Genomic DNA, 18,789 nt, shown 5'->3' with positions numbered 1-18,789 from the left:
TTTATTTATTTTTTGTATTTGCGGATATGATTATGAAAGATGGGAACCTTCAGATTAAAGCTGAGCTGATGAAAGATAAAGCATCAATCGGCGATCTCTCAGGAGAGGCTGCGAGACATGACATGGTTGTCAAGATGGAGGAATATGGTGACTCACGCCGCGCTAATCTTCCCTTTCCTGGCCAGATTGATCTGACTTTCATATCCATTAGCTGGGCTTTCATAGCCGCTTTAATGAATGGGAAGACTATAGACATACTTGTAGAAAAAGGTTGTCTCTTAGAGTTAAAGAAAAGAAAGGAAATGCGGAGCTGGAGGCAGTGATATATAGGTAATACCAAGATCTCGTGGATGTACCGTACCTCTGTAAATCCTAGGCAACATGGAGAAAAGTTTCAACGTTTAGCTTATTTTTCCAACAACTTGTTTCACTCTGAAAGCAGAAACTTCAAACAGCTTCTTAAAATGACTAAAATGTTTGATTACACTGGATCAATGATTTACTTAAAAAAAAAAAAGTCAAAAAGATTAATAGATGATTTTTATTTTTTTTTTCCTTTTTCAAATATGAGTGTACAATGTTGTTACATTGTTTCTTCATTGCTGTAGTGTTATAAATGACATTGTTTTGGGATTTCGAAACATTTCCGACCAGCACGGCCTAAAGAAAGTTTCTAAATGGGTGGTCAGATAGTGATCACCGCCAGTCTTCGGTTGAACAACCAAAACTAAAAGCCATTTTAGAATTTCAGGAGTTATTTTCGGGTTGGAGTTGGAAGTAGAGGCAGATACTCAATAGTGGCACACTGTAAAAAACAACAACAACAACAAAGAAAACAGGTAAAACTTTGAATAAAATAATAAAATCAGAAAGTTACACATGGTTGAAGTTCAGTCTTTGTCTTCACAAAACATGCCGGGCATAGAGCTCTTCTGCCCAGGGGCACAGATGCTCCTAACATGGTTATGTTTTATTTTTTTCATTTAGTAGAACAGACTGTTACTGGAACAACTTCATATATATATATATATATATATATATATATATATATATATATATATATATATATATAGTGCTTCTGTATTCAGATACAACTACATATGGGTTTAAGTAAGGTAACTTTGAATTTTGAACAGTGAACAACCTCAATAAACTTTACATTTTTTACAATATAATGTTTTTTGCATATCTGTTTTATCTTTTCGAATAATTTAAAGTACTTTGAACTGTCTTGTTGCTGAAAAGGTGCCATACAAATAACTTGTGTTGCCTTCTGTTGGATGAAGTTGTTCTGAAGATGATGCTTTTGAAAAATGTATTTAAAAAATATTGAACTGAAATCATTGGTGTTACCAAGACTGAATATGCTGACGTTGATATTTTACATAACATAAAGTGGAGATTAACACTTTAGTAAAACACTTTAAAGTGGAGATTTGTTTCTAGACATTATTAGAAACATTGTCATAAACGGTAATATTGCTAGAAAACACAATAGTCAGGTGTTTTCATGTTTTATTTCCACATTTCTCTCTCTCTTTGTGTCGACTCTGTTTTCTTGTAAGCATCAAATATATGTTAAAGAAGTTTTGACTGAAAGGAAAAATTCAAAAAAACTTTAATAAAAGTTGAGCTATCGATGCTTTGGAGGATATTTGACCTGACGCTGCTTTAGCCATGCTCAGGATCATCTTTGAAATGTCAAATTTTTTTTTATTGTGCAATCTGGTTTTGTAAAAGGAAGTTGTATTTCCTGAGTTTCCAGTTAATAAAAAAAGAGACTTGAAAACAATCAGAATCAGAGTTCCAACTGGGAAAGTAGAAGAGCAAAGAGCATCCTCGATGTAGAATTCAAAATGGCTTCACATACATTAAGTTGAAGGAACAAACTATTTATTTACATTCCTGATTTTACATTAGACCACAGGGATACAATGAAAAGCTTATTTTACTGAGCTTGTTCCATTTAGCTAGCTAGCTAAGTCACTGGGTTGCATTGCTGACAGGTTTCCTGATCAACTTCCTGATAACCATTCAAGATCGGAGTTCCCACTTCCGCGACAACTTGAACGCACTTCCAATGTTTACATCCCTGCCACCTGGTGGCACAGTATAGATACTACAAGGTTTGACATTTTCATTTCACAAACATCAGAAAATATTAAGAACATTATTTGGAGCGGCGTCACAGGGCAGCGAGAACCACAGAGGAAGAGCAGAACATCAGTAAAGACTATATAAGATTCTGACCAGAGTCAAACATTAAACGGAGAATTAATCAGGAAGGGAGAAAGCAAAGATGAAACAAAGACCGATCATTGGTGAAACTATGAACTTTTGGAGGACTCATTTATAACAGCGACAGACACAAAATGCACTACATTAGGACAGTTCAACCTTTTAAAACAGCTGTTTACAAACCTTCTAAATCGCTGTATATTTATTTACAATGTTGTGTTCACAATTTGCCAATTGATCATACATTTGCAAGCCAACTCTCTCTGTTATCAACTATCTCCTGGCTTTTTGCTGTAAATAAAGCACTTACAACTAGCCTGCTAACTGTGTTCCTTACATACAGTTCTTTTAAAACATTCTGAAGCAATTTAGCCACTCAGTATTTAAATACATTTTATAGCTTCCAATACAATAAGACCTTATTTTACATGCATCTCTGTAGGATTTTATTTTATTTCTTTCTACCTAATTTGAATTGGCTCAGGGTGAACACCCGCCACATTTCCTAAACAGGAGGACAAAAATCAAAACATCTGAGCTCTGCATGAGGAGAGGCTGACAAAAGAAGCCAGACAGGAAGGAAAGAAAAACAGAATTTAATAAAGTTCAACAAGGCAGAAAGGATTGCCCATTCAGTGAATAGAGATTCTACTTTCTTTTTCTTTTACAACTTCTGCCTACTTAAACACTTTTTCACCGCACCCCCTACCCGTGCTTTCATCCAAGCCCGCTTTCACTGGGAGAGGAATAGCGGGGACACAGAGGGAGATGCTCGTTTCGTTTTTTATTTGAATGTTGACCGAGGATGGCCACCATCTGGGCAAACTGTCAGACTCTATGACTCTTTTTTTTTTTTTGCGGCCATAAATATCCAGACGGAGCTTCCCTTGAAAGATAATTCACACATTGCAATTTATGGTCCCTGCTCGCTCTCTCGCTCTCTTTTTTTTCTGCCACTGTTTGGGCTTTTATCACTATTCTCTTAAGTTGGCATGAGCAGAAGCACTTTATCATTTGCAGCAAACACAGATTTCTGCCTTTCATCATCATTTCACACCCTTCTCTCTAGTGCTTAGTGTGGCATCTGGGGCTTTTGTTTTTCCTGTGTCTCATCGGAAAGGACAAAAAAAAAAAAAAGTCTTCAGTCCTCTCTGGAATGCAGCATACACTTATCTTTTCTTGCCTTTTTGTGTGTGTGTGTTTTTTTTCTGCCCGCTTTCCTTTCCGGTCACTTTCACTAAGCTCAAACACAAAAGGGGAGTGGTGAAAATGGGCTAAATGACATTGTTTTCAGTGATATTGACGCTCGGCTCAAAGACAAAATCTGCTGGCTGACTGTTGTTATGTCAATAAGCCATCAGTCGCGCCGCTAACAATAAGTTAATGATTCCCCAGCAGTAATACATCTATGAATAGAGAAGTGTCTCCGTCAGCGCAGTGGGGGTGCCCATTAAAACGGAGCATGAACAAAATAATTGTGATTTGCAGATAAAATCCACTTTAGAATGGGATTCCGACTGAGGAATTGTTGAGAGAGCTGTAATTTTCCACTAAAATGTGACACACACTCACAGGAGTCCCGCTAATCTACTGGCGTGTGTTGGCGCGCGTTTGGACGTGTGTGACTCATTTGAAGTCTACGGCTGGCATTATGCTCGAATGAAATGATAAAGAGATGCAGTCAGGTGCTGGTTCTTCAAAGTTTAAACCTGTTTTCTTTTATTTAAAAGCTGGTCATAACTCAACTTACAAATAGGACTGGAAAGTACATGTAAATGTGGTTTGTTTTGCTGTTGATGAAAATGGGAAACGCTGGGGATAGCAGTGGAGAAAAGGAGATATTCCATCCATCCATCCATTTTCTTACACCCTTGTCCCTAGTGGGGTCGGGAGGTGCTGGTGTCTATTTCCAGCTAACGTTCAGGGCGAGAGGCGGGGTCACCCTGGACAGGTCGCCAGTCTGTCTCAGGGCAACACAGAGACAGACAGGACAAACAACCATGCACACACACACACACCTAGGGAGAATTTAGAGAGACCAATTTACCTAACAGTCATGTTTTTGGACTGAGGGAGGACGCCGGACAACCCACGCATACACAGGGAGAACATGCAAACTCTGTGCAGAAAGAATCGAACCCAGGACCTTCTTGCTGCAAAGCAACAGTGCTACCAACTGTGCCGCTGTGCAGCCCCCATGCTGGGGATAGCAGTGGAGAAAAGGAGATATTCAGAAAGTGTAAACTTTTTCCTGCTGAAAAATACTTTGCTCTTCCCTACAGTAAAAAGTTTAATCAGAACTTATTCACTTAGTTCTTGTTGCAGTTCATTTTCCGCTTCATTTTTACTAAATGCTTTCAAAGTTGTAGAATTTTTCATCTGTTTTGGGTACACCGTTCTACCCAAGGTACATACTTCATCTTACCCCACCTGATCATGTTCATGTCTGCTTTTGAAATTTGTTGAAATTTCTATTTGTATAAGTCATTCTGACTATCTATTTCTTTTGTTTTCTTTTTATTACATGGCTGTTTACTGCCATGTTTGCAAGTTTTTGCTAAACGTAACCCTACACCACTGAAACATATTTGTGTTGTCGCCCTACTGTATGGTTTTCATCAACCGCATCATCACTTATGGAAAAAACCTTTTGATGGAATGTATATGCTAGTATGGCTACCACATCTTCAACTAAGAACTATTTTAAAGGAGAAAAGCTAAGCAGCCTAGTCACCTTTAAAAAGCAGAAGTTGGAATATTTCTCAAGGCAGCAGAACAAAATGATTTCCCCATAGCTATCTCTGAAACGAAGTATGACAAAGCAAAAACGGTAACCACCCTGCTCCCTAGAGCTTCTAACCAGAATCAAGGTATATTTTTGCTGAATATAAAAAGTTTACCTGCAGGATATGCTATGGGACTGAAAAGAGTTTTCTTTTGCCCATTCTCACCGCCTACCCTCATGTAGCCAGTGCTACATGGACAGATTCCTCATCAATCAAAAAATTGCAAGGCCAGGAGTTTCAGAAATGATGTGTGGCTCACTCGCCATAGTGGGACAGCCATCAGTAGTGTGTCATTCAACATTGGAAGTTAAGGCAATATCAGGTACGTCATTCTCACTCACTTCTAAAGGTGTTTCTAATTTGAATGTGGGATTTCCCTCTCTCGCCACTCACCGATGTTCCTCGTCTTGGTTTGCTTTGCTCTTCTAAATAGTTGATATTTAGTGTTGGGTTTAGTGAGTGTATATAGTGTTGGGCTGTCATTTGCCCTCTTTACTTGGTGTACATCTTCAGTCTGGTACATCTTGTACCCCAAACTGCATTGCATTTGCACTAAGAGCATGATTTGTTCTTCTCTATTCAAGATCTTTCTGTTCTATAACCCAGTGTAGAGTTTAGCGAAACAACTGAAGATACCTCCGATCTCCAATGAGTTCAAACGATGAACAGAACCTGATCAGGAAGCTGACTGTTCATCAGTTCACCGTTAAATGTGATTGATGGATGCCTCTTATCTCGAACTTTTGCTGCCCAGAAGTCTTTAACGGAGGCATGGAAGCAGAGGAGGAGCTGCTGCATTTTGCTTTCCTTGAGTAATAAAACGTCTAGACACCAACTAACACAAATTTCCCTAAAGAATTAGTGTCATCAGTGTGAGAGCCATGCCCTGTGCTCTGGGGTGTAGTTTGAAATACTGTCTTTCAAATCAATGCTCACCTCTCTTCTCTCCATTTAATTGAACTTTGTGGCCTCCCGTTAAGACCTTTTGTCCAAGACAACAATCAAGCCCTTAGCAGTAATGAAGGTAAATCAAACTTTTTCTTCAAACTACTGTGGCCCGGTCAGATGTGAAGACATACAGAAAACATTCTTAGGTTTTTCTATGCCGTTTTCCCCGACTAGTTAACTCTTTGCAAAGTTGCATTCTTGAACAAAAAGAAAAGGGCGACCGCTAAAGTGAACACCGGAAAGAAAACGTTGATTCCTTATAAGCAGAAAAGACAGTAAACAGCGTCAGCATGCAGCGGCAGAGGCATTGTGAGGTGATTTAGATAATGGCAGTTTTTATTTATCTTACTTTCAACAATTGGCACTTTGGAGAAAAGTCAACCCAAAATGTCTCCATCTATCATGCTAACTGTGTTTCCACTGCAGCGTTATTGACACCATAAATTAAAGGAGTCTCACATAGGCTACTTGACGGGTTCAAGGCGTCAACAGCAAACTTCTGTCACAGTGGGTGAGTCTGCCCCCCACCAAACCCCGGTCTTTCGCTGCTATTTTTTATTTTTTTTTACATCCACATCTCTCAGTTTTTTGTGCATCTTCATTCTAAGAAGTAGCAACAGGGTTTGATTTTTATGCACACTTAAAAGAAGGAAAATGGATCCCATATTTTATGGAGTGTTTTATTCGTCTACACCAGGAGTGTAATGAGAATTTATTTTCTGAGACCTCGGAATATTAATAAATCACATTTATTTGTCAAACTGAAGTCTTCTTCTTGAAGGGCTATCCAGGTGACTGCTTATCCCTCACATCTATGTTTAAGGCTCGTTGTTTACAGAAAGGCCGAAGTTTTAAGTCGTCATCTTACTGTATGAAGGATTTCAGCAAGAATTTCATCCTTTTGTAGACCTACAAATTTCCATATTTGTAGGTCTACCGAGCAGTCAGAATTGGGGGTTGAAGATGACCCACCAATATACGGTAATACCTCTCATACATGTCTGAGGGTATCCAAAAATCCCGTAATGAGAATGAGATCTGAAAAATAATCGCTGCCTTTGGTCTTCTAGTGTCTAATTTAACATGTATTTTGATTGGCAGAATCTGGAGCGTAATAACAATAGCTTTGCTTGTATTTAACCACTGAATGCATCTTGGCAACCTGCATGAGGACTATGGCAAAGATCTTGGCCTAATACAGCAGCTTTTGCTGTATTAGGCCATACATACTTCTTCTGAGTAAGAAGTGCTATGTGCAGGTGCATGTGAAAGGTCATAAACCTTTGGTTCTGCACTCCAAGCAGCATGGTCTGAAAGCACACATCGCCCGTCATTTATCTAGATCAACTTGCACAGTGTGGATGGTGAAATTAGCTATAAATGGAGGTTTGTTGTTTCATGTTCCAGGTTGGCAATCTGAAAGGGGTTAGTGAGTGTATATCAAGCTCGGCAGACGACATTTAATTGAAACAGCAGTAACCAAACTGCTGACACTTCTGGCACAAAGTGATACACAGGATAACTAAAGTTTGCCTCTCTAAAACCTTATAGACCATTTACATTTTGAGAAAATCTGGACTCAGTTGTGCAGATCTTACCCTAAAATAGAGAAGTGAAATCTGAACTTTGTATTTCTAAACTGAACAGAGATTCATCAAAGCAGAATTTGTAAAAACCTCACTGGAACCATTAAGAGAAGCATAAACTCTGCAACATATAGACTGGTCAAATGTAGATTAGTGTTAACCCTAGACTATTTCAGCATTCTAATTTTGTATTTAAACATTTACATAAAAATAACTACAGCGTACTGTATTGTGAAAGAAAAAATTAAGCTGATAAAAACGGTAATAAGCATTCATTTGTGTTGAGAAGCCTCTTTGTCTTTCAGTTCTGCAGCTATAGATCACATTTTTTCCTGTGATTTTGTCCTTTATGACTAGTGATAATAAGCAGGAGTCATTTTTGTCCAACTTAGTAAAAGGTTTTTGTCTGTATGGGTGAAATGATTGGACTTTAAGAAGACATACGACCTGTTGCAAATCTTTTTGACATGTTTAAAAAAAGTAATGAACCACAGCAGGATGAGAGCAGCCCTGAAAAGTGGAAACCTTGTTAAAAGTGTTATAACACTAAGTCATTAGCATCATCTTAAGCAGAACATTGTTAAAACATTTTAAACGTTCTGTGTTTTAGGAACACCTTTGGGAGACTTGGGGATGAAACAACAACAAAAAAAACAACAACAACAAAAAACTACAGAAAAACGCCACTTTTATGTCCCGGGCCTGGAATCTTCCCTGGTTGCCATGGCTATGAGAGGGTTCAAGAGCATATTAATCATGAGGATTTAGATTTCCCCCGCTCATTTAAAAAAGACACAGAACCTCTCCTTTATGAAGCTGATAAATCAGCCTCTGTGTGCCGATCATGGGGGGGGAAAAAAAAAAAAAAAAAAAAAGACTTCAGGAGCTTCCAGTACTCCAGCGTTAGTGTTGAAGGAATTACTTTACGTCTTCATGTATTACGGTAAAAATGTGGAATACAGCAATTCTTTTATCAACTGTCTTCCTCTTATTGATGAACATAGATGTGTGGAACTGGTCTGCCATGCAGCAGGTTTTCTGGCACATATAATTTCAGAGTTCAAGAAAAAAAAATAAACATCACTGTCCAAAGATGCTTTCTATTACTCTATCTTATTGCGTAACCACCATCTCGGTGAGCATGTGCGACGCAGACTTGTCCGTTTCGTACCCCACGACAGACAGGGCAGCTGATAAAAATGAGATAATGCATAAATAAGTTTCACCTTCCCCACCCCACCGGTTTTAAGCTGCAATTTTTTCCCTCTTTGTCTTTGGTCAGAGACTGCAGATTGATGACATGGTGACGGAGTGACATTGCATTCTGGGAAGCCAAGGCCCGCAACTATAAATCCATGGCGATTCAGCTTTACAATGGCCTACTGTCTAGCCATCAGAGGGGCTGGGAGGCTGTTACTGCAGCTCCCCCGCTGAGCTGCTAGGGTACAACCATTATATGCCGTTCAAGGGGGAAGAACGGTGAAGTGAAGGCGTCGGGGCCCAAACAGCCCAGGACGCTAATGAATTATGAAAAACTAATACAATTAAAAGGAGGAAGGGGAAAGAGTGATTTCTTTGACGGAGGTGGTGGGGAGCATTTCCCACACTCTTTACAGGCTGCCGTTCTTTTCACATAGATCTGTCAAATCTGCTGTATTAGACAGCAAATAAAGCAGTCGGACAAACAAACTCTGCGAGTTCCTGACTGACCTCAGAGAAGCAGCTGTGTTGTGGGGACGGCTCAGCTTCGATTATGGGATCGGTCTCTATATGATTCTGTCTCAGCTATGTGTTTTTGTTGTTGTCTTTTAAAAAAAAAAAAAAAAAACTAAAACATTTCAGACTAAACGAGAGAAATTTTCAGAAATGATTCTTAAAGTGATCCCTTGCTCGTCAGCATTGATATGAGAAAGTTTCTGCGGGCTGACCTTCGGCTCTCATTCTGTTTGCTCGCCAAGCATGGGCTGGCATGAGATTCTCACGGCATCATAACCTTGAGGAAAAGTCTATATGAAAGAAAAAAATATAAGTGAAAAATGTGAAACATGACTGAAATGAATTGGAAGTAAATGAATAAAATGTTTAAAAGAGATAAGCAACAATTATTCCTTCCGAGGCAAAAACAAATACTTGAAAATGTCAAGTATTACAGTTTCAATAGTCCTTTTTTGGAAATAAAATAATCACCTACTTAATGTAAATCTCCTTGTGTAGAACATTTTACTTTTTAAAAAATTTTTTTTTACTGTTTTTCTTTTTTTTCTTCTTCTAAACAGAGCCGCGGTGAGTGGCTGCCTTTTTAGTTTCCGTGCCAAGGCCGTGTTTGTCACAACTGGAAATATTTCCCCCCCAAAAAATAGACTTCTAAGCACATTAAAGGTGTAGTGGCCTTCTGTCAGCCAGAGCTTCTGCAGTGTGGAGCACAAAGTGTGAGAGAAGCCAGACTTTCACCATTGTCTGACTGAACTGAGTTTAAATAGAAAGAACGGCGGGAATAGAACATTTTTGCGGTTTAGTAGCAGTGATTAAGACACTGGTTTGAACAGGAAATATTTTTCATCAATGGACAAATGTAATAAAATGCTTTAATACAGTAACGCAAGTCTAAAAAAAAATACTTCATTGTGGTCACATCTCACAAATGAGAAGTAGAAACATTTTTTGGCACCCCTAATAAATCCTAGAAATGAATTTAAGTGAAACATTTTTGTATTTCATCCTTTACCCGTCTATGAAGTTTTAATTTTTTTTTATTTTATTGACTTTCAGTTTCCTTCTGCACTTTGACCCTCTTCACAATGGGAAAGACAAGAAAATCTGCCATTTGCATGAGGTCGATATGTTATGACTGTCGGAACATGAAGCAAAATAACAGTGAAAGAAATTCAACTGTTTGATATTCAACTGCAATTGTAAACCAAGCCCACTGGGTCAATCAGATAAAAGGTCTGCAAGAAATACATTTCTGATTTTCTGAAAGTGAAAGTTGGTGAAAGTTTAGCTAGAGAGCAGTAATAAGAGCAAAATACAGTAAACAAACTGGAATGCAATTAAATGGATTAAAGCTATTTCAGAAGAATTGCTCCAGGGTTGAATTTTCATGAGGAAAACATAAAATTTCCTCAATTTAACTATGGTCTTCAACTATTTAGAAGATCTTAAACTGTTGCAAATGTATTTTATTGTTTATTTTATTTCTAAGGAATGTGTGGAATGCTTTGACATTTTGGTTCCTGGAATTTTTTTTTACAATTAAATCCTTTTGGGGCATTTGCAAAATTTATTTAGATTCATTTTTATTGAGGTTAGGTTTTAGCTGCATATCAAAATCCCCGTTTTAGATGCTAAACCGTTTTAAAAACTACAATTCCTCAGGTTGACAACATAAAATGTTTTATTCTTAAACACCAAAAAATTTACAAAAAAGCTGAATGTCTAAAACAAATAGGACTTATTTCTGCCATGCAGAGTTTTGCCATAAGTTTTTTTTGTTTTCTGACAGCATAACTAGACTTAAATGCATCCTTTCCAGCAATCAAAGACAATTTGAATGGAAAAAAACAAAACAATTGCACATATTTAAGGTATGAATATTCTTTTGAAAACTGGCATTAAAAATCTGGCCAGATATTTATGGTTTAAAATGTATTTTATCTTTCGGATATTTAAATCCATCTCAAAAGTTGTCATATTTAGCTAATTAATTTGTCAATATTCTTGAAATATATATTTTTTTTCTCTAGAACTTGGAACCAGTTTTCTGTAGACAACCGTCTTCTTCCTCATAAATTACAAATCAACATTCAACATTTTACCGTTACAGGAAGATTAAAAATTGAACAAAGCAACTGAAAAATGACAACTGTTGACAGGGTGTTGAATTATCCAAGGGACACACTAGATCATGGTAAACCAGCCCAGACGTGCTTCATTTTATAGCAATCATGTTTTTCGGCCCAGACCGTTTCTGATCGTATCCCGAAGTGGCACCGGTCCCATTCGAGTTTTCCGAACAATTGAACAATTCTCTGTTTCGGGAAAACGTCGGGCATACGTTCTCCAAGCGGCAAAAAAAAAAGAAACGCCACAAACACGTCCCCGCTGCACAGTGACCGCAGAAGTCGAAGGAACGGCCTCCGCTCGAGCTCGCCGGTGTGGTCTGTGCGAAGCCATTCCTGAGCTAACTTGACTAAAATACTGTAAAAAGCAGTAAATTCCAGCCAGGCTAAAGCTAACCGACATGTTTACCCTCATGAATGAAATGCGCACAATCATCATCAAGTGGAAAATATTTGACTCTTATTTGATCACCACAGAGAGGCTCTTGGTAAATTTGGCCCAGTAATGGGAGCCATGCCTCCTTCCCCTCACTGTAGTGAGAAAGCAGCTCCACTGTACCGACCCCCGCCTTCCTCCCCCTCCACCCCCACTTTGGTGTTCTCAGGCCTGCAGCACTTGTCATCTCCCCAGTGGCAGCTTAGATCCTCCAATTTTAGGTTAATTAATCAAAAATGATTTCTTTTCTCATTAGCCATGCAGTTGGTTCGCAATCTGCGAAATCGATGTTTTACAGATGTTTCCCTGGGTTTTGTTTTTCAAGCCGGTGCTGATTTTTATTGGATATAGATTTAAGAGGGTGCTGAGGGATTGAAAGTTAACTCAGCCACACAAAATCACACACATATGCAGCCACAGCCACAACAAGTGCCCATTATTAATAGTCGCATGCTCACAGCAACACAAGCTTCAATAAAGTAGATAAAATAAAAAATAAAAAAAAGAAACACGGAAAGAAATCACACGTTTTGGCTCTGCCGCTCAATAACTCATCAATAACTTTTCTTCAAAACATTCATTTTCCACCTTATGGATCACGGCGCTGTCTTCGCTTTGGCTCGGGTTCTCCTGAAACCCGTTTGGTTGTTGCCAAACCCATGGAGATTGGAGCCCCCCACACACACACGCACACACACACGCCTACACTCTCTCTGGGTAGCGCTCTTTAATCACGTAACGGCTTCTTGTTCTAGTTCCTGCTGGTTGTAAACAAATGTAATGTTGCATTTCCTGTCGTCTAGACATAACAACAAACCTGGCACGGGGGAAAACAGTGGAGCGACTTGTGGTCGTTAAGGAGTGGCTGGCACGAGTCGCCAAGCCAAGCCGGGGCATGTGAGGTGTAAACGAAGAAGCAACGGAGACGGAAACAGTGGAGGTGTCGGGGCGTCGCATGGCGAGCCTCTCTGATGTTCTGGATCACTGGGTAAGGTCAGATTTCTAACGCCGAGGTATTTTTAGGTTTTATTTTGGAATTCGGACTGAATTTCTACTCTGCTCTTTATCTCCAGTTTGTAGAGCCGATTTGCATAGATTCACAGCCACAGCGTTACAGACGGGAGGAGTATTAATATTCATACCCCTTGAACTTTCTTTTTTTTTTTTATGCAAAAACTTGAGCCGTGAATTTAGGGTCACTTTTTTTCTTAAACCATTTAAATAACTAAAATTTCAAGTCGAGGCAAGTAACAAGGCAGTTCAAAGTGTTCTACATCATAAAAACATAATACAGTGGCCAATTATGAATAAAGAAATAAACATTGAATTTTGTCAAATGCCATCATCAAAATCATCAAGCTCATACACATCAGACATATTGATTAATGATCCAGTTATTATGACTCAAAATCAATTCTAAACAGGAGGGCTTTTAGCCTTGACTTAAAGGATCTCAGTGTTTCGGCTGTTTTGCAGTTTTCTGGAAGTTTGTTCCAGACTTAAGGTGCAAAGAAGCTGAATGCTGCTTCTCCATGTTTGGTTTTAAAACCAGGAGATGTGATAGAAGGTTGATGCAACAACAGCAGATCTTTAATGCATGTTGGTGCTAAGCTGTTCAGTGACTTATAAACAAGCACAAGTATTTTAAAGACTATTCTCTGAGCAACAGGGAGGCAGTGTCAGGTGTAAAATTAATGCAGAGTAATCAATTACCTTCAGAAAAGTTTTAATAGTGGATTTAAAAAAAAAATACAAGCACAAACCTATCTGCCTTGTGAATGCTAGTTAGAGAACACTAGAGATGTAGATGAACGCAAGGTCAGAGAGAAGGTTGTGGAGAAATTTAAAGCAAAGTTAAGTTATGAAACAATGCTACATGTTTTCCTTTCTTCAAATTCATCATCTTAAAATTACAGATTAAAAAAAATAATAACCTAGGCAATGTTAAACAACTAAACAGGCAGACAGGGCAAAGAGATCAATAAGAGAAGGAGCCAAGAGCCTCATGACAGCTATTTGCCACACACTCCATAACCTGGCCTCAAGAAAAAAAGGCAACACTAGAAGAAAGCTGTAAAAAATCCCATTTGGAGACAAACATGTGGAGGAGGGTGCAGTGGTGCATCAAAAAAATGCTTAAATAAATAACACCCCGAACAATCCATACACATGGTGAAACATGGTGGCGGCACCGTCATGCTGTCGGAATGATCTTTTTTTTCTGCAGGGACAACGGGACAAGTTCCATGAGAACAGGCCCAAACCTACAAAGAGTTAAAACAAAGTGATTAGATCAAAGCTAATTCGAATGTTCGGATGACCCAGTTCAAGTCCAGGGCTAAACTCAGCTGAGAACCAATGAAGTTATCTGAAATATTACATTTACAAGGGGTTTCCGTCCAACCTGACGGAGTTCAAACTGTTTTGTAAAGAAAAAATGAACAAAAAATTTGAGGCCTCCAGACGTGCAAAGCTGGTAGTGACATAACTCCAGAGATATTTAGCTTTAATGCTGATGAAAGAGAGTTCTATCTTTTTTAAAAAAATGCTCTACTTTGTTGCTTTTTCAAAAATAAGAACAACAACAACAAAAAAAACTCCCTGAGAAACACGTAGAAGTTTGTGGCTGGACTATGAGAACAATGTGTAAAGGTTTACGGGGTATGAAGACTATAGATTTTTAATCGCTCCTTCAATTAAGTGTTTCCAAGTGTTAAAAATTTTTCTTCTCTCAAAATTTCTGGACCCACCAACATGCCCACTGTGCCATCTGGGACGCAGTTGTTCTGTCTTTTCGCAGCATATGGCAGCTCTGTGTGTGTGTGTGTGTGTGTATGGGTGAGCATTCTGTGCGCTGCATTTCTACTTGTGTGCGCTGCTCCCCGCCCACCGTTCCACTCAACTACACAGGAAAAAGAAGATGAAGCAGAGGAGCAAAGGAGCCCAAACAGAAATTATTATTGATTTAATCACATAATCAGCTCCAAACACTTCAGGCCAAGATAGCAAATCCATAATAGCCTCCCCACATAACCACCCTTACAAATTTACCATCACAGCCCTCCACGCGCAAACTGCAAACACAGGAACCGGGGGTCACCTTCAGTCGCCGGCAAAATATTGACTCTCCTAATGCCTGTATATGTTTTTGATTTAGGCGTTATCAATCACTGATAAGGGCCTCGTGTCTCTAAAACATAACTCCTGTGGCGGCGGAGGATTACGGCGTCACTTTTCTTGTCATAATCTGAGAATATCTGTCCAGAAAAGACGAGATGTGAGGAAAAAAAAAAAAAAAAAAAAAAATCAATGCAGCTCGGCGGCGGACATTTCCCACTGCGGACGGTCTAGTCGTGTGTTGACACGAGTTACAGGAGCTCCACTCATCAGGTGGAAGATCTGGTTTTGTGAAGAGATTTAATGGGGAGGTAAGAGGGATTTTTGATATTTGTTGGTTTAAAAACTTCCTATTTTCCACTTTAGACACTTTAGTGGTGTGTTGCCATTGTGTCTTTAATAATGAAGAAGAACATCTGAATTCATTCAAACGGAACAAAAATCCCCAATTGTGTTCGAATTAATGAATTTGGACCCAAGACTAAGCATAGCAACTAAATCCTTTGTTTCAGTTTCTATGTGTATTGTTTGATTTTTGTCTTACTTTCTACGAAAACATAATAAATTAATTGTTAGAAACACAAAAAACACAGTTGGAGTGACATTAATTGAATGAATAATAACCTCATGAAACAAAAGTCCTTTTTTCCCCTCTAATTTGTTGTCAAAAGTAAAGTAAAAATTGAAAATTGAGGTTTTTTTTCTTTTTACCTTGAATGCAGCTTTAGAAATCCCAAAATCTGCAGCCCACATACTTAATCAAAATATTTCACAATGTCTACATGTATGCCCATTTTCTACTGTTTTTAAAAAAAAATTAATCCTACAGTAGCTTCAGGTTAATTCGCCCCACTTCGTTCCCCCCCTTCAGTTCCCATGTGCCGCCATTTGCTTCCTTCGTTCTTCCATTCCCTACCATACTGTTCCCCCACACGTTACTATTCCATGTCAGTTAATTTGATAGTTAAGGTATTTGGGTAAATACTAGAGAGAAGTAACCAGTTCTCATTGAGAAATTAATTTTATTGTATATCCTATTATAAAGTCACCCTATATTCATTGATTGTAGATTTGATCCCTTTTAACTCTTATGAAACAGCCTGTGATCGCCAGGATTTGACTTGTTGGTGATACAGAATCAATAATTTTGAGTTGTTGCCAGATGTCTGATGAAGTCGACTGTCAATAAAGTAAGCGTTAAAGAAAGTTTCCCATGTTTTAATCATTCACGTTGCATTTTGCGTAATTGGTCAGCAAACGAGAGGTATTGTCTTTACACACAAAGGAAAAAAAAAAATCCCCCATTCTCCTCAATGGTTGCGTGAAACCGCCAACCATTGGTGGTTTTTGAGGTTGTTCATTAAGGCACTTGCCCAGAGCAGCATTGGCGTAGGGGAGGCACAAGCACCACATAAAATTATATCGTCAGACGAATCTCTAAGCAAGTTTCCTGGAAGACCGTCTCGTTTTATGTGGAGATTCACTGCATTTGACCTCCGCCACAAAACTTCGGCAGAAGGAGGCGTACGCCAAGCGCGCCATTCATTCAAGTATCGCCACTGCCTCCAGGAGAATTCAACTATAAAACTTGAATTTATAACTACTGTATGTGCAGATGTCCTGGTTTCTAAATTTTTAAGGACAATAGAAAAAAAATACATTCTAGAAATGATAAACTAACATTAAGAAATAGTCAACACTGGCCTTAAATATTTGCTACAGTGTTTTGCTCCATCGCCCCCTTCTTTGTTGACATCCAGCAATAAATCTGATTTAGATCTTGACACTCTCTCAACATTCATATCTTAAAGCATCTATCCATCCGCTTGCCTATCCTTGTCCGTCCAGCCTGCGGCTATGGAAGCCTAATTGTTTACCAAAGGGTTGCGGCTCATTTGCTCCTGGAGATTGGGCCTAATTAACACTAACTTGTCTGAACACCGAGAAGCGCTGTCCACTCCACTTTAATCTAATCTGTACTCTTTCAAAAAATAATGAGATCATTTACACCTCATTAACGAACAATGTAATGTCCGCGCATTAATCATAATGATTGCTTATCATTTCACTTTGCAATATTATCTCCTCTAATGAAACTGTTCACACAACTGCCAAGAGGGCCTTAATTGGTCGTGTGAAATCACAGAGCGCCCAGCAGCTTGCTGCAACGTGTGTGAAGTTCTAATTTGCATGGCAGGCAGAGGGAGGGGATACGGGAGGTGGGCACGAGAGGGGATGGTATCACTTTGGAATGCGCATAACGGCGCATGAAAAGGCAGGATAAGGGGTTTTTGATTTCTTGTAGAAGGAAAGTAATGTGGTTTTTTTACAAAAATAAATAAATTTAAAAAATCGAAAAAGTGTCACAAGAACTTAAACGGTCCATCCTCCAGCAGGACAAAGACCTTAAACATAACTAGCCAAAGCTGCAAATTAATGGTTTAGATCAAAGAATGTCCACGTGCTCGAATGACCCAATCAAAGTTCAGACCTAAATCCAATTAAGAATCTGTGGCACAACTTAAAAAAAAAAAAGTGATTCTAACATACACTTTGCATCCAGTCTGACTCAGTGTGAGCCATTTTGCTAAAAGGGATGATTAAAAATAAATCAAACAAAAAATATATCAGTCTCTACGTGCAAAGCAAGAAGAGACGTACCCCAACACACTTAAAGCTGTAATAGTAACTTAATTTAATGACTCAGAGGGGATGAAAGCAAATGAACACCACCCATCCGGTTGTAACTTCACTGCAATCTAATTTTACTTAGTGACATACATATTAGTTTTTATTAAGAGCAGCTTATGTGATATTTGGTAATCCACAGATTTATTCAATAGATATTGTCAGTCAAAGGCTGCATTTCCTGATTCTTTGCAGTCAAAACATGGAAGAGAAGTAGTTGAGATTTGCTAAGGAAAAAGAGTCAAAGCTCACTTTTTTTCCCTATTTCTGCTCCACATCATTTGAAGTTTTACATCCTGCTCTTTTTTTTTTTGCGAAGTGAATTTGCAGCAACATATCCCTTTTTTTGTTTTATTTTTTTCCCAACAAATTCGCAGCCATACAATGATTTGAAAATGTCCAGAAATACAGCAAATAGTTTGTGGCTGGCGTGTGACGAGATGGGGGGGGACGGGACAGTTCAAAGGCTGTGCATACTTCCGTGAGGCAGCGTAGACTGAAAATTTAAAACAACTCCTGGCCATGGATCTTTTTGGCATAAGATCCATGCCAGTGGTGGATGTGATTACTCAGATGATGTGGCGTCCAGAGTGATCCCAGATTTATGCAGCCGCCTTGAAGCCAAAACAAGAAAACTCATCCAATATTCCAGTTTTTGCTTTGCTACTTCCTCTTTCTCACTGTATATGCAGCCACCTGGTCACCCCTCTACCCCCTGGGAGCTTGATCTCCGGTGGGGTATTCTAATACCAGTTAGAATATATTAACCCACCATAGTGTGTGGACCACCTAAAGAGGCCATGCTTGACTGGGGGAAGGAGAGCTCTGAGACTGCTCTGTGCCACAGCTCCTCGGGCTCAGGAAGGCTTAAGTATGGATGTCATTTACTCTGTCTCCCTGGTCAGAATGGCTAGCTGCTAATTGTGGCCCCTGGTCTGTGAGTTGAGCTTGTGTAGCCTAGGAAAAAAAAAAGAGGCTTGCCTAAATTGAAATCTTATAGCGTGTCTGAGAGTTGGGGCAACTTCTTACCAGTCCATAAGGTTTTAAGACGTGGTCATAAATCCCTCTGGAGTAATCTCGTCAACCATGCAAACGTTATTTTTCCTGTTCACCGCACCAGAATCTATGAGCCTTTCTTCTTTTTTTCCATT

At 39.0% G+C, this 18,789-nt stretch overlaps 1 long non-coding RNA gene across 1 annotated transcript in view; it reads left to right on the top strand.

Moving 5' to 3' along the window:
• Positions 1–18,789, top strand: part of LOC116717762 (uncharacterized) — a 71,248-nt gene that overhangs the window by 22,584 nt on the left and 29,875 nt on the right. The window contains exon 2 of the long non-coding RNA XR_004338801.1: positions 12,637–12,821. This is a non-coding gene — a long non-coding RNA (uncharacterized LOC116717762). The remainder of the gene's footprint in view (positions 1–12,636; positions 12,822–18,789) is intronic.

The sequence above is a fragment of the Xiphophorus hellerii genome, chromosome 3 (assembly GCF_003331165.1).
Source record: "Xiphophorus hellerii strain 12219 chromosome 3, Xiphophorus_hellerii-4.1, whole genome shotgun sequence".
NCBI classification, from domain to species: Eukaryota; Metazoa; Chordata; class Actinopteri; order Cyprinodontiformes; family Poeciliidae; genus Xiphophorus; species Xiphophorus hellerii.
This window is presented reverse-complemented; position numbering and strand designations above follow the sequence as displayed.